The sequence below is a fragment of the Mauremys mutica genome, chromosome 6, assembly GCF_020497125.1.
Source record: "Mauremys mutica isolate MM-2020 ecotype Southern chromosome 6, ASM2049712v1, whole genome shotgun sequence".
In the NCBI taxonomy this organism is placed as follows: Eukaryota; Metazoa; Chordata; order Testudines; family Geoemydidae; genus Mauremys; species Mauremys mutica.
Genome location: NC_059077.1, coordinates 107,999,340 through 108,015,496, shown reverse-complemented (window position 1 = coordinate 108,015,496; position 16,157 = coordinate 107,999,340). Strand labels below are relative to the sequence as shown.

The following is a 16,157-nucleotide window of genomic DNA, read 5'->3' as shown; positions in this document are numbered from 1 at the left end:
CCACTGTGTTTTGCAATAATCTCCTACTATGTATAAGTATCCGTCTTTAGCTGTGGGCCTGTCTTCTGCCACATTTATAAGGAAATGCAAGTGTAAATGCACTTATGTCTAAATGGCATTGAGCGGGGCATGCATAGCTCCTCACAAAGGGTGGTGTTTGAGGTGGAGGTGGTCCTCCCTGGAAGAACCAGGGGGGATCTAAAGTAATATGGCTCTGGAGTTCCTAACATCCATGGCAAACAGAATGGATAAATTGTGTTTCTGTTTCAGCTCATATGCTAGAACAGTAGACTGAGGTCTCCACTGCAGCCCCATGCCCTGAGTCTGGGTTAGGGGAGTCATTTCACTCCCTCAGCTGTTGTGTATTTCACCCCTAAAGTCTGATTACTCAATCCAAATCCAAACTCTGTGGTTCAAGCCTCTCTCTAACAGGGGCGGCTCTAGGATTTCCGCCGCCCCAAGCAGGGCGACATGCTGCGGGGGGCACTCAAGCAGTCGCCGGTCCCGCGGCTCCGGTGGACCTCCCGCAGGGATGCTTGCGGATGCTCCACCGGAGCCGCGGGACCAGCGGCCCCACCGCAGGCACATCTGCGGGAGGTCCACAGGAGCTGCCTGCCGCCCTCCCGCTGGGACGCCGCCCCAAGCGCGCGCTTGGCGCGCTGGGGTCTGGAGCTGGCCCTGCTCTCTAATTATCTCTATTTAAATCTCACTTTAAAATGTCTCTTCTTCCTTGCCTAGGTCGCTTATAATTCTTCTCACCCCCTCCCCCAACTCCTTAGTAGGATTACAACTGAATGTATGACTTAAAAAGCTGAAAGCATTTTTTTCCATTTATATTATATATTCTCCATTGCACAGTACACATTGATACCATAAGGTGCTGTGGATGTTTTTGTATTAAAGATGCTGTACAGAAAATTGGTTTATTACTTTGAGCTGGTTTTCCACCTCCTTTTCTGTTGCAAATTATTTATGGCCAGTTATTTTAGTTTTTAAATACAGCGGAGAAGCTGGATCTAGAGACATCTGTTAGCATTAAAGACACTTTGTTTTTCTTCAAACAGAGTGGGAAATCCCCATGAATAAGAGAAGGAAATCTAGGGATTTTCCCTGAGCAGCAGAGAAGTGTTTTGAAATACGACCAGTGACACTCAACTTGGGAATGCTGTGTATCGTTAGGAGTGACTCAGTAGGCTTGTTTGGGCAAAACAAACTTTACAGGGACTTAATAGCAATGGACACTTTACTTATTTGTCTGTCGGATGGTGTCTTTGTCTTCTAACGTACCCCAAGGCAAGTGGGGGAACAAGGAAGCAGGACTAAGAGTTACCATGATTTTGTTCAGCTGGTTTTGTGGGTTCTGCTGATGACATGCTTGGGGCAAATGTTCAATCTGTCTGGACTAGTTTTTTCTAATGGGACAAAGAAGGTGAGCCTACCTTGGATTCTGCACCTCTGGATTCTTTCCCACAAACCATCACGTGAAGCAGCCTGAACGGATATTGACTTCCACCATTGTCATGTATATAGCTATGGTAGCAGCTGATGCAGGGGGAGGATAGGAAACATGGCTCCTGCATGCCCATATGACCATAGACCAGCAACAGCAAGCGAAGCAAGGAAGCAGAGAGGAGTTAAGGATCAATATGTGATGCTCCCCACTACAATCTTTACATTTGCATTTATAAGTAAGTGATAGACTCAGGGTATTTCACAGTATTTTCTGTTACTGTGGTAGCTTATCTCCAAGTGGCAAACAAAAATTTTATTGGTGACTGGTGTGTTGAGGTCAAGTTCTCATGTGTATATCCATCCACTAGCAGCTTCCCATTGAATTCTGTGGGGACTTCATGTGTAGCCACAGGCACAAAGCTGCTTTTGAAATAAAAATCCTACTTCTCTTTACACAAAAAGAGAAAATATTAGTAAGGAGGGCAGAGAAAACGTAGCTGATGTCAGGCCAGCGGTCAGACAACTGAGAAGAGCAATACAAACGCCTATAAGTCACACACAGGCTGCCATAAAAACCAGATTAAATGAGAGGGGGAAATGGCAACAGATAGAAGAGGATGTGTTTTATGGCTGCGTCATCAATAGTAAAACTGACGGGAAAGCAGTCTTTGTTTTGTCCAATCCCATGAATACCACACTGCAGTTCACAGGCATGTGACAGGAGACAACTTGACTGTAATATGAAGTGAATATTGCAATACACCATTTATTTGGTGCCCCCTAAAATAGGTGTCCTCATATAAAAGCTACCACACGTCTGCTTTCCTCAGAATTATGTTTTTGTCAAAGAAAATTCCTGATTTTTTTTATTTATATATGTTACATGTATGCCTCATGAGTTATAGTTTGCCTCTCATGTCTCCATTTTCCTCTATGGGCTAGGCTCTCCACCCCCATTTCTTCCTTCATTTTGCACCATGGGCGGGATCTCTGATTATTCAACACAGAGGAGAGACTATGATGCATAATGGGAGATGTAGTCTGACCAGGAAGCTTGGCCTAGAGAGAATAATGGGAGCATGAAGCACCAGAACTACAACTCCTATGAGGCACTGTACCAATATTCCCAAATCAAAAGTTTTAATTTTTTGGCAAAAATATTTTGGTATTGGAATTTTTGAGCAGCAAAAATTATCTAGTTGAATTGTTTCTCAAGTTGTTTCAGTTTTTAAAAGGAAATTTTTTGACCAGCTCTACTAAATAACTTTGTAGTGCTAGTATCAGGGGAAGTAAGCTACAGCATTTACTTTATTGGGAGATCCTACCAGGAAGGAACCATCCAATCACTATGTTCACAAAACCTGGCCTCAAAGATGCTGTTGGGAAAGTCGTTAAGGTTGATAGCTATGCATGAGAGATATAAGGACAACACCACACCTGTGAAATGAAGGACATATATATTAGAGGAAACCCAGCTGGATGTGGAGACATAAAGTGCTGTTCTACACCGGCCTTGTCTGTGCACATAAGTACCACTGGAATTAGAGCAGTACCACCCCTTACTGTGAATACAGTTATTGCTGGCAGAAGAGTGCTTTTAGTGGTATAGAGTATTTCCATATTGGAAGAGGATTCAGTTACCAGTATAAAACTGCCAGTGTATAACTGTGTCTATATTAGGGGTTGTACTAGTAGGACTATTTCAGTTAAAACAAAAATCAAACCACTAACTGACATAGTGTTGCAAAAACTGAGGTTAGACTACACATCAGAGAAGTGACTAAAATTGCAACATGTGGTTTACAAATTAATTGTGCTTGAGGTTATTTATGCTATATAAGAGAATACCAGAATTATTATTGACATGTTACACACATTTCAATAGGTCACTTAAGCATTATAGCATCCTAGTAATAATTTCCTTAGTATTCATCTAAAAATGTTTACTTCTACTTATATTCTATTTTAATTATCTTTATGTGCCTGAGCCTACTCCCACATATTTTTCCAAACCTTTAAAAAAGGTTCAAGTCAGTTTTTATTTGCAATGACTTGGTTTACAATTTCATTTTCCAGAGATATCTATAATAATTCAGTTTAGAGCTTCTAGATGATTTCCCCTTTTGCCATCTCACCTATCCCTTCCACTCCCTCATTACACGGCTATGACAAGCAAGATGAGCTGTGATTTTGCATCATCTAAGTCCCTATGTGCCAAAAGAAGTTGGGCTTATCAGGGCCAGACACCTTAACTTCTTCTACTTTGAAGTCTTAAGGAATTGTTGTGCAGTGCAAGGGGAATTAGTAAACTAACCGCAGCAGACTCTGATTCATCTTTCTACTGTCTAACTTTGATCCTTTCAGGTGTTTTATGGAGGAATGCAATCGCAATCATAAAGCAAACTGATTCCCACGCCAACGCTTCAGCATTGTGTGGGCAGTTTTCTCGATTTGTTTGCTTTCCTTCACTTGTGAGATCTGTTTCTGATCTCATATTCAAAGGAACACCTTGCTGGGTGTCTTGTAAGTCATCAGCAGCACAAACATTATGTTGCTGCTCTTTTTTGAATGCAGTGTGTTCTCAAATAACCTCTTTGAGTATTACAGGCCTGCTGAAATAATTATTTATTAGCTACCAGCAATATTCTTGATGCTGTGCAAGATACAAATAAAGACAGTTCTTCCTCTGGAGTCTACAACAGACAGAGAAGAAAAGAGCTCTAGAGGAAGAAGTTAAGAATAAATATTATTCCTATTACAATTGTGCCTTGGGACTGGGGCACCCTTATCCTAGACTCTGATCAGCAGCATAGCAAGTGAGAGTCACTGCCCTGGAGACCTTACAATCTAAATACTTCCTTTGTCATGTCTATTATTATCCCTAATTTACAGATGGGGAACTAAGGTACAATTTGTCTTTTGTGAGATTAAGTGATATGCCTGAAGTCACAAAATGTCTATAGCAGAGCTGAGAACTGAATTCAGGCTAATATCTATCTTGTCTGTAAATATATGGGGTTCATTTTACCTACAATCCCCCTTTTTAAAATGCTGTGGTGAAGATGACATTTCACTGATATGGGTGGGTGTTTGTGGGCCACTGAAGCAGGGGCGGCTCTAGCAATATCGCTGCCCCAAGCACAGCGGCATGCCGCGGGGGGCGCTCTGGCGGTCGCCGGTCCCGCAGCTCCGGTGGACCTCCCGCAGACGTGCCTGCGGAGGGTCCGCTGGTCCCGCGGCTCCGGTGGAGCATCCGCAGGCACGCCTGCGGGAGGTCCACCGGAGCCACCTGCTGCCCTCCTGGCGACCGGCAGAGCGCCCCTCGCAGCATGCCGCCCCAAGCACGCGCTTGGCATGCTGGGACCTGGAGCCAGCCCTGCACTGAAGAAGGCTCTTTAGCAAAGGATTAGACAGGGCCGCCCAGAGGATTCAGGGGGCTGGGGCAAAGCAATTTCAGGGCCCCCTTCCATAAAAAAAAAGTTGCAATACTATAGAATAATATATTCTTGTGGGGCCCCCTGTGGGGCCCAGGTCCTGGGGCAAATTGCCCCACTTGCCTTCCCCCCAGCCCCCAAATTGATTATATAGAAGAAATCTTCAAGCAATATTCAAATGTGCTGAGTCCCTAGCTTGACAAAGTTTGGTTTGTCAGGCTCATTCATTGCCATTTGTGTGGCTAGCTCTCTGCTTAAGAGTGCATCCATTTCTGTCTATCATAATTACTACAGGTAAAGGAGCTCAGGCTTGGCTGTAGGGATTGTTTCTTCTTTGATATCTTTTTCAGTGTGAGCATATAGCCAGTGTGTTATACATACTAAACCTACAAAATATCCTAAAACGGGGTTCTGCTACCTGTCTTGTTCCAAGTGTGTTCCACAGAAGATATAATGCCATCAGTAGGGTATGATGGGTCATCAAAGAGTGTGCAAAATGGTGAAATATGCCTTTATACCCCCAAAAATTTAATTTAAAGTTATATTGTGAAAATTCCTCCTACTTTACTTGGGGAAAATTTCTTCTTTTGAAGTTAAAGAAGTTTTCTTATTCCTATTTGCTGATCACCTTTAATAACACATTAGAATTAGCATTTAAATAGTGCTTTACATTTGCAAAGGTTTTTATGAACATTAAGGGGTGCCTTCTGCCACACTTATTCAGAAGGGTGGGACCTTATTCTGGGAGCAGCCCTAATGAAGGAAATGGGTCTCAGGATGTGTAAGAGAGGAAGAGTCTGGCCTTGAGAGCCTGATTTTTCAAAAGGTCAGAATCACACACACTCAAATGCACCTATAGTGTGCACAAACGTATTGTGCATTAGGCATCATATTCAAATCCATTGACCACTCCATTTCATCTACTCAAAATAAAATGCTGAAAGCAAAATGAGGTCTTTACAAGGATGGCCTGCTAATCTGTACACATGGATCGGAATCCAACCTTTGTCATCTAGTTTGTAATTTTATAAAGGAAGTGTGGAGTAGTAGGGAGGCATCCAGCTGGAGGGGCTAGAACACAAGACTAAGTTAGGACACCTTGGTTCTAATTTGAACTCTCATACTAACTTGCTATCCAACCTTGGGCAAGTCACTTCCCTTCTCTGTGCCTCTTTTCCCCATATGCAAAATGAGGCTAAAATACATTCATTCCCACTCCACAGGGGTGCCATGGGGCACTGAGGAAGGCTTGGGCTGCCTTTTGCAGTTTTCAGATGGAAGATGCTATATACATGTTAAGTGTTATTCTTGATGTCTACACATCTATAGTCTTATATACTGATAATATAAGTAAAAATAAACAAATGTAGCATCATATGAACAATGGCAATCAATAGAGAAAACCCAAATTTAAAAAAAAACATAAGTAAGGAGGAATAGGTGGTATGGTGGATTAATGTACTCACTTTTTCATTTTGGAAGACAAGAGTTCATGCCCTGGCTGAAATCACAAATCTAATGGCACTGATCATCTCAAATTTATCTCTAGCTGTGTACATTTTAAACCCATTGCAGGCAGATCTGCATGAAGTCTCCAGGACTGCAGTAGTAGGGATGTGTTGTACTGTAGATGAGGCATGAGGATGTGATGTGTATCACTAAATTAATTCAAACAAAAGAAAACAAATGTAACCCCTCTATTAACAGCTAGCTTGCAAACAGTAATGCTTATTTTACTAAGCTCAGATAAGAGTATAAGTATCTGGCTTTAAAGAGCTTCTAAATAACTGACTAAAGCCAGGATGTTCGTCTCATTAATATTGCACTATTCATCTTTATTGTGAAGAGTCATTTCTCAACGGGAGTGCTTGAATGAACAGGCGAGGTAGAGAGAATATCTTGGGAAAATGCTAATTTTGCTAACAGCACGGTGCCAGCTGAAATCTGTATGAAAACAGGAAGTCTGTATTTAACTGGGTCTCTGCAATGGTTCTGTCAGCCATCTCTGCTTCATGCACTCTTCCCTGGGAAGTATTCTATGTAGTGAGCAGAGCAGAGGGCTAGGACTCTGGGGTTCTGTTCCCAGTTCTGCTACCAATTTGGTCTCTGACCTTCAACCAGTCACTTAACTTTTATTTGTTATGTTTCTGTGCAATTTTTACTGCTCAAGAAAGGCTCCAAAAAATCCTATTGATTTCTAAATTAAGCCATCATAAAAGTATTAGAGTGATAGGCATGGGAATCAAAACCTCCTCTCCTCTCTACAGAAGCCCAGTAGTGTGGTTCAATTCTCTTCTGGATCTCACCTGCATAGATGAGAGGACAGTTCTAGCCAATCCTTATTTATTGAGAATGACAAAAAAGGTGCCAGTTATTGACAGTGGGGATGGAGTGGCATGATTTGGACTCCAGCCCACTTCCTTCACTCTGAATCAAACATGAAAGGCTCAGAGTCACAGCACTTGAACCAACAAGTTGACCCCACTCATATTTTCTGTTTCTCCGGAGACATTTAATTTCATACACTGAAATAAAGGAGCATTCATTTTCTTCCGCTGGTTTCACTCCAGGCTGCAAAGAGGGTATAACAGAGTACTATGTGCAAAAGAAAAGAGAAACGTTGGCCCATGTGATAGAAAACAATAAAAAGATCATAACATCGACCAGTAAACATTTTCTATTTAATATTTTACATCCACATCAAGTAGTTTTTCTGCTGCTGTCATCAATTATTTATTTATAAACTTAAAATGTCTCATTCATAACTGATGGCAATTAACTATAGGCCAAATGTGCTACATGTTGAGAAATCATTACATGTGAGTAGAACCCCCTGAGATCCTGGGGCAGCTCATGTAGATAGGTCCTACATTTTTTAAAAATAAACAGCCAATTAAGCATTAATAAAAGTTGCTACAAATTGCATCCACATCAGATTCTGCCTGGGTACTTAAGTGGCATGTTTTAGTTATATTACCACATCCATATCCATGGATAGTTTTCTGAGTATGCTTCAGGAGGCTATGAACTACCTCTATCTAGTTTTGAGATGGATCAACATCCTTTTCAATAGTATACAAACCTGGGTAATTGAAATCCAGCTATAAAAGAAACTAGGTTAACCAGAGTTTGATTAGACCCTTCAGGATAGTACTGAGTATGAATATTTGCCTGCTTTCTAGACTGGTCATCTTTAAAGCTTCTCTTCATTTTGCTCCTGGGTTAGGAACACAGGTGAAATCCTAACCCCATTAAAGTCAAAGGAAGCTTTGCCATTGACATCAGTGGAGCCAAGATTTCAAGCCAGAACTCAGCTTTTCTATATCTTATTGATTGGCTTTCCCCTTCATCTTTAATTCTTTTAACCAAAGGATTGGATGTCTCTCAGACCTTGGCACAGTGTAGGTCACATTTAATAATGACTTCCTAAATGTTCTGGAGGCATGGGCAAAAGAGTTGATCATCTTCCATAAAAATGAAATTAGCTCAGAGCTCAACCACCCTTAGAGAATAAAAGCTGTTCTAAATATGTGCTAAATATCATCATTAATTATTAAAAGTCCATTGTCAAGATACAAATCATGGTTGGGCCCTCACCTGAGAACTACTTGTAAGGTCCAATCAAAGATATCAATTACTTCAAGCTAAAAGTACACTGTAGCATATTGACAAAACTATCACTTATTCATGATGAATAAATAACACCCGTGTAAATAATTTTAAACAATGCTCATATTCCTAAAAGTGTGCAAAAAAAACCACCCACAACTAGTTGTAAATGTATCTATGAATATTAATATTACACCAAATACCTGTGTACACACGACTTTATATATAACAATGTTGCCTTAGGTGTTTATAGTGTAATCTAGAACAATACTCTTCCAGTTTTCTGTGAACCTGTGTTCTTACTGGTTGTACACACACACACACACACACACACACACCATACTTAAAGCCTTACACCTAAATATACCCACCAGTATATTTTACAGACATATTTACCTGCAATAGTCCTTTTAAAGACAAGAAGAAAAACAGAAAAAACCATCTAACATGTTTTACTTTTAAGAGTGCAGAATTTAAAACACAGCCTACACACAGTACAACCCAAACATCTGATTTTGCAAAGGTTTTTGGTCTTTAAGAGCCTCCTAAAGTTGGGGTCCTACTGTGCAGCAAGCAAGCCAGATTATAAAGCAGTTTGAGGTTCTTTTGGGAAGAAAAGCTTTTATGCATTGAACCCCACTATTTAACCTCTGTAAGCCAGGCTCAGGCACCACGACTTTCCAGGGTAATATTCATTTTTATAATCTTGTTCCTGCTTCAACTAATCAGCTGTTAGTCTCGTGGAGTTGTCTTCTGCCTCTATCTTAACATAAAAAAGGTCTTCCTAATAGGGCTTCTCTCTTCAGTCTGTTCTGAGATAGGCCATGTCAGTCATAAAAACCCAGGTAATTCTTGCTAGATGAGAGAGCTACTTCCTTAGTGAGACATTTCTGCTAATGGTTTTTACAAACTAATTCTTCTCTGAATAATATGAGGATTTCCATCTGGGGCTAATCAGACACTGGACATCAATGCAAGTGAGTGAATAAAACTCAGTTTTAATTATGCCATTCACATTGCATTGGCCCACTAAGCTAAAACTCAGTGACAGGACCTAGGCCTGAGTCAAAGAGACTATGTCAGATACTGGTGCAGATTACACCGTGCCAGAACCATTATGAGAAAGTGCCACTGTGAATTCAATGCTCTTTGAAGAATTTTTAAGGCACAGCTGTTGACAAGTCATTGTTGCAGTCAAGGGCATTTGGTGAAGAATGACATCCCTTTCTGTCATTGAATTTCAAGTAGTAGAAGGCAGTCTGAGCCACATTAGTAGCTCAAACAGTATCACTGTATGACAGTGCGGTAGGTTGGTCAGTGTAGAATCGTTGCAGATGCTTTGCATCATGTTGTCTTTGATTCAGCTCACCCAGAAGGGGGTTTGCTCTTGTTGCAATAATGGAACAGATCAGGAAAAGCAATATAGGTCTGTGTATGTTCACAATGCATCTAACCAGGCAGTAACAGCAACATAGAAAAAGTATAACTCTACCAGCAAACACTTCCTACCTAATAATAATAATAATAATAATTCCTTATCAGAAATTTTCTTTTCTTTTCTTTTTTTTTTGAAAAAAAGAAAAGAATAGCTAGCTGCTTGTAATGCCTGCTAATCACACAGAGTCTTTTCTCCTTTCAGGATACACAAACCACAGAACTCCGATGACTCACCCTGAAAGAGCTTTTAAATATACCAGGGACGGAAGGGCATGCTGTTTTTGCCTTAAAACTTCCTGTCAAACTCAGAAACTGAGTGTATGTAAATATTTTTTGGACAAAGTTTTAGCAATAATGAGAAATTCACCTCTCTGTAACCCTTCCGGTGAGAGAGCCTTGCCTATCTTGTGAACTGTCAGATTGTATCCTGTTTGCTGCACATATCCTTTTTTATTACTGTCCGAAGCGCAAAATTTTAATGTAGGAAACTACTGTCTGAACACCAAGGGCCATAGTGTCTTCTTGTGAGGATGTAACTCATTATCTTTAATAATTACAAGTTGTGCATGAGTTGACTTTCTGTCAGTGGGAGATGACTTACTAATCTAACTCATTTGGACTGTATGCTCTTTGGGTCAGGGACTGCCATTTACTAGGTGTGATGGGTTGGATCACAGAAACCCCCTTGGAGCTGCCAACTGATGTGTTGAGACTACTTCTGCCCCTGCTTTCCCTGACAGCTTGGGACTCCAGCACCCTGCCTTGTTGAGCCAGACACATCAGTCTGCTCCAGCACAGATCCAGGATCTGAACCACGTGCCCCAACGCTGCAGACTTAACTGAAAGCAACTTAAGAAGTGTTCCTGTCTTTAACACTCAGATGCCCAACTCCCAATGGGGTCCAAACCCCAAATAAATCAATTTTACCCTGTATAAAGCTTATACAGGGTGAACTCATAAATTGTTCTCCCTCTATAACACTGATAGAGAGAGATGCACAGCTGTTCCCCCCCCCCGGCATTAATACATACCCTGGGTTAATTAATAAGTAAAAAGCCATTTTATTAAATACAGAAAGTAGGATTTAAGTGGTTCCAAGTAATAGCAGACAGAACAAAGTGAATTACCAAGCAAAATTAAACACACAAGTCTAAGTCTAATACAGTAATAAAACTGAATACAGATAAAATCTCACCCTCAGAGATGTTGCAGTAAGTTTCTTTCACAGACTGGACACCTTCCTAGTCTGGACACAATCCTTTCCCCAGTACAGTCCTTGTTCCAGCTCAGGTGGTAGCGAGGGGATTTCTCATGATGGCCGCCCCCTTTGTTCTGCTCCACCCACTTATATTTGTTTTGCATAAGGCGGGAATCCTTTGTTCCTCTGGGTTCCCACCCCCTCCTTCTTAATGGAAAAACACCAGGCTAAAGATGGATTCCAGTTCAGGTGACATGATCACATGTCACTGTAAGACTTCATTACCCCCTTGCCAGCACACAGGTATACAGGAAGACTTACAAGTAAAACAGAGCCATCTACAGTCAATTGTCCTGGTTTGATGGGAGCCATCAAGATTCCAAACCACCATTAATGGCCCACACTTTGCATAATTACAATAGGCCCTCAGTTATATTTCATCTTTTTAGTTTCAGATACAAGAGTGGTATATTTATACAAATAGGATGATCACACTCAGATTATAAGCTTTGTAATGATACCTTACAAGAGATCCTTTGCATGAAGCATATTCCAATTACCTTATATTCACACTCATCAGCATACTTTCATAAAACCATATAGAGTACAATGTCACACTAGATTTCTAGAGTGTCTAGCACAAGGGGGCCCAGTCTGGTTGGCATCTTGATGTTACTGCAATATAAACATCAAATAATATTCATCCATGGAACCACAAGTGTTGAATCCCAAGAGAGCTGACTCAGTCCCTGATCCTTCCAAAGTAAACACAGTGAACGCCCCACACTTTACTATGAGCATGACTACCAAAGGGGACCTTAAAAACAGAGGTCCTCTTTGCTATAGTGCACATCAGGAGTGAAATCATAGTCCCATCAAAGTCAATGGAAAGACTCCCATTAACTTCAATGGGGTCATGATTTCACCTTGGGGCTCTTTTGGGCAGGCTTTTTCAGGGGTCCGTTCTGTCTCACCTGCTTCCCAGCACATATATAGGGCTGCTCAGGGAAACAGTGAAGCCTGTTGGGCCTCAGTGTCATCAATATGCAGAGGTCAGGCAGCCTTCCATCTTTTTATTGCACTCAGACAAAGCAACATCTTCACTATCCAGGTACCTGGTCAAGTTTCAGACTTAGATGAGAATGAGTTGTCTGAAGCTCAATTCAGATAGGACAGGGAGGATTCTAGATGGATTGGGGAAGCAATAAAGATGAAATTCACCCATGGGCAGAGAGGCAGCAGGAGGCCTATGTACTACTTAAGACCTCAAAGTAAAGTGAATTAGTGCATTGGCCTTTTCTCGGACTTTGTACAGAGGTGGATTCCACCCTTAGTGTATAATAGGAATGGCATCTGTACACCCTTTGCCAATGGAGTTCTTATTATGGGGAATTCTTCTGAATCCCTAAAGGCCCCAGGAATTGCAATTTGCTGCAGTAGCCAGAAGTATCATTTATCATTCATGAATGGAGTGAGGATTACAACTATTTCTCTGAGAGACAGAAATCCAGGCCTTTGTCACTCCCAGAGTGAAATACTCCAGTGAGAACTGCACAGACTGACACTTGAAGACCATATAGAAGTGGTTCAGAATATAGCAACTTGTTTACTCAAGAGGTGTAAGCTTCAGGGAGCAAATGACACCATACCTCCAAGACTGCACTGGCTTCATTCATGCCATGCAGGTTTTAAATTTACCCTCTCCAAGTGTTACAAGTGACTACATTTCAGTGGTGTTTTAATATGCATAGTTTGTTTAGGAAGAAAGGCTCTTTACAAATGTAAATTACTACACTTGGAATGTTTAATCCTGATTTGCATTTATCTTTCAGCTAAACTAATGTTTCCCTGTTAGTCTGAAAATTCTCCCAAAATAAACCGGGCAATGCAGCTATGCATTATGAGTACAGATATCTGTGGCCCACCAAACACTGTAGGAAAACCTAAATCTAGTTTATTTCAAAATAAACTATATGAAGAACATATGCTTTATTTTTGTACTTAATTCACATTAAAAAACAAAAAAAATCCAAATATACCTGAATCTGTTCCAGAATGTCAGGCTTGCTGCATGGGGGCATCACAGAAACCAGGGCTCTTACCCCAAATGTGAGATGCAGTTTGCAGAAAAGCCCATGGGGTTTTGTTCCTATGGTGCTCAGGAGCTTGCAGAATTCTAGAAGGAATGTTGCAGTGGGGAAGCAGACTGTGGTCTGCTGGAAGCTGGGAAGAGCAGATTGGACTAATTGAGGAGACTAAAGAAACCTTATTTTGGAACCTCTTCATTGAAAAATGCACATGGTCAAGCTGCTAGGACAGGGGCCACCGAAATGGCCCTTCTTGCATAATTTAGGTCTAATGTGATCCATTTGATTATCTTAATTAAAAAGCCAATTAAACACCTACACAATACAGCTGACAGTTTTGTTATACAATGTAGATGTCTCGTCGATTTCGGTTTACATAGGTTTACAGCATGGTTATGTTTCTGAACCCTCACTGCGCACTACCACCCACGCGTGCATCAGTCTCTGTTCAAACAGCTCTTTGCAGGTTTCAAGGAGAATGAGCCCGCAGAGGCTACAACAGGAAGGAATTGTAACTGCTGGATGTGATGACAGAAAAATTGTGACTCATGTGAAAGTCAAGGACTTGGGGCAGCATGATTCACACACATTTATAAAGTTTAGCTGCCAAGCCCATCTAGTTCCCCAGGACAAAAACTCACTAAACTAGCTGCTCCCTGCAAGCACCAAATAGGATATCCGCTAAAAAGTCAATTGTAAATTAAGCATACAGAAGAAAAATGCCACTGAACATACTGTACAAAGTCCCTGTACATTTCATCTAACAGTACTATCATTATAGCTAACACCCCCATGTGACAGAACAATCAGGTCTTCCATAGAACATGGAACACTAAGTGTCTAAACCATTCAGATTGCGCTCATCACTGCACCATGAATGCCTAATAAAGTTACCATCACCACAATATAAAGACCCACAAGTGCTCCACTACCCTCCCTCCTTCCCCTTAAGGAACCAGGAAAGTCTATAGTTAGCTTCAAAAAAAAAAAAAAAGCCCTGCACTTCTTCATCCCGCATATTCTTTCAAGATCTGCAGTCACACACCAGTGCTCAGTCTTTTCTTCATATTTCTGTGACCCACATTATGCATGGATGAATCAGTAGGTTGAGGGAAAGTCAAAGCTTCTGTCAAATCCTTGCTTTGTTAGCACTAGCAAAGTCCTACAGCAGGAGTTCTCCACCTTTTACATAACACAACCCACTTTTTCATACCAGGATCATCTTCCTGTGTCCCTGCCTTCTAGACAGGACTCCTTCTCCTTAAACAATAGTGGACCAATAGAGTGCTCGGACCCCACCCCTTTCCCATATAGACATAGACACACACACACACACACTCTAACACCTGTTTGCAACCACCAGGTTGAAGACCTATGTCCTACAGTAGTGATATCTAGCAGAGAGATTCAGATTTTAGGCCTACTGTAATCAAGTCTATGGGGGCAATTATGTGGGGTTGTAATGGGGCTCACTCACCACTCTGGCACCTCCTTCTGGCTGTCTTGTGGATAAGCTCTGCATGTTAGTGCACCCTCTTCAGGTGGTGCCTCACCACCATCACTCCTGCGCTAGGACCCATGTCTCTCCAAGGACCGCAATGTCCTCTTCAGCGACACAGCCCTCGGGCCATGCCACACACTGTGCTTCCCCTCCCGCCACCTTCCAGGGGACCTGCAGTCTGCTGTTCAGCCACTTTCCTTAGTGGCTACTGCAGCAAATTCTCTGGCCACTTCCTCGTGGCTCCAGCATCCTCTTTGCCCTTTCCTCAGGGCCTCCACCTGCAAACCCCAGCAGCCAGCCAGGAGTTGTCTCTTGCTCTCCCAGTCCCTGCTAGCAGCACTGCTCTGTCCAAAGTGCTGGCAGTTCTCTTGGTCCTTCCTCCCTGGGCTCCCAGCAGAGAACTGCCCTCCTCTGCCCTGCAGCTCCCTTTATATATGGGCCTGCTTGGCCCTGATTGGCTGCTCCCTTCAGCCCGTCTCTGATTGGCTACCTCCTGCGCCGCTTCCCTAGGGCTCTATTAACCCCGCAGGGCCCCTGTGGGGTCAGTGCCCCATCACATGGTGTACATGGCAATTTGCTGCAAAGGTCACTGCTACCCTGAAATCCTTCTCTGTGGCACAGACCACTGAAGGGAGAGGAAGTACATACATCAGGCAAGACCGAGGGCTAGTATACACTGTGGGGGGATCGATCTAAGATACACAACTTCAGCTACACAAATAGCATAGCTGAAGTCGAAGTATCTTAGTTCGACTTACCTGGCCATCCTCATGGCAGCGAGTCGACTGCCGTGGCTCCCCCATCAACTCTGCTTTCTCCTCCTGCCGAGGTGGAGTACAGGCGTCGATTCGTGGATCGATTTATCATGTCTAGATGAGACACGATAAATCGATCCTCGATAGATCAATTATTACCCGCTGATCCGGCAGGTAGTATAGATGTACCCTCAGACAGGGCTGTGGGAGACTTAAAAGAGGTCTCGTGAGAGCCAAGACATTTGTTGATGTAGATTATATGTGCATTTTTGTGCGTATGATTATGAACCTACCTTTCTGAACATCAGGTCCTAAGGGCCAGACTCTGTCACTCTTACCCACATGGAGTCCCATTTTCTTCATGAGGATTTCCCTCACAATAAGGTTCCACTTCATTGAGTAAGGGTGTCAGGACATGGCCCATAATGTTTATAAAAAACCTTTGCAAATGTGAAGCACAATTTAAATGCTAATTATTAGATGTTATTAAAGATGATCAGCAAATAGGAGCAAGAAAACTCATTGGATGAATTTAATGCTGATGCCCTGAGCGCCATCTGTCGATAATGGCCCTATGCAGTGTTTTGTAGCCGTGTTGATCCCACGCTCTTGGAGAGACAAAGTGGATAAGGTAATAGCTCTTATTGAAGAAGAGCTCTGTGTAAGCTCAAAAGCTTGTGTCTC

The 16,157-nt window shown here is 42.1% G+C and overlaps 1 long non-coding RNA gene across 1 annotated transcript; it reads right to left on the bottom strand.

The window, feature by feature from the left end:
• Nucleotides 1-1,439: 1,439 nt before the first annotated feature.
• Nucleotides 1,440-14,993, bottom strand: LOC123372729. The gene is made up of 3 exons (XR_006580426.1): nt 14,695-14,993; nt 6,353-6,544; nt 1,440-1,574 (listed from the first exon to the last, which is right to left on the bottom strand). It is a non-coding gene; the product is annotated as an uncharacterized LOC123372729 (long non-coding RNA).
• Nucleotides 14,994-16,157: the final 1,164 nt, after the last annotated feature.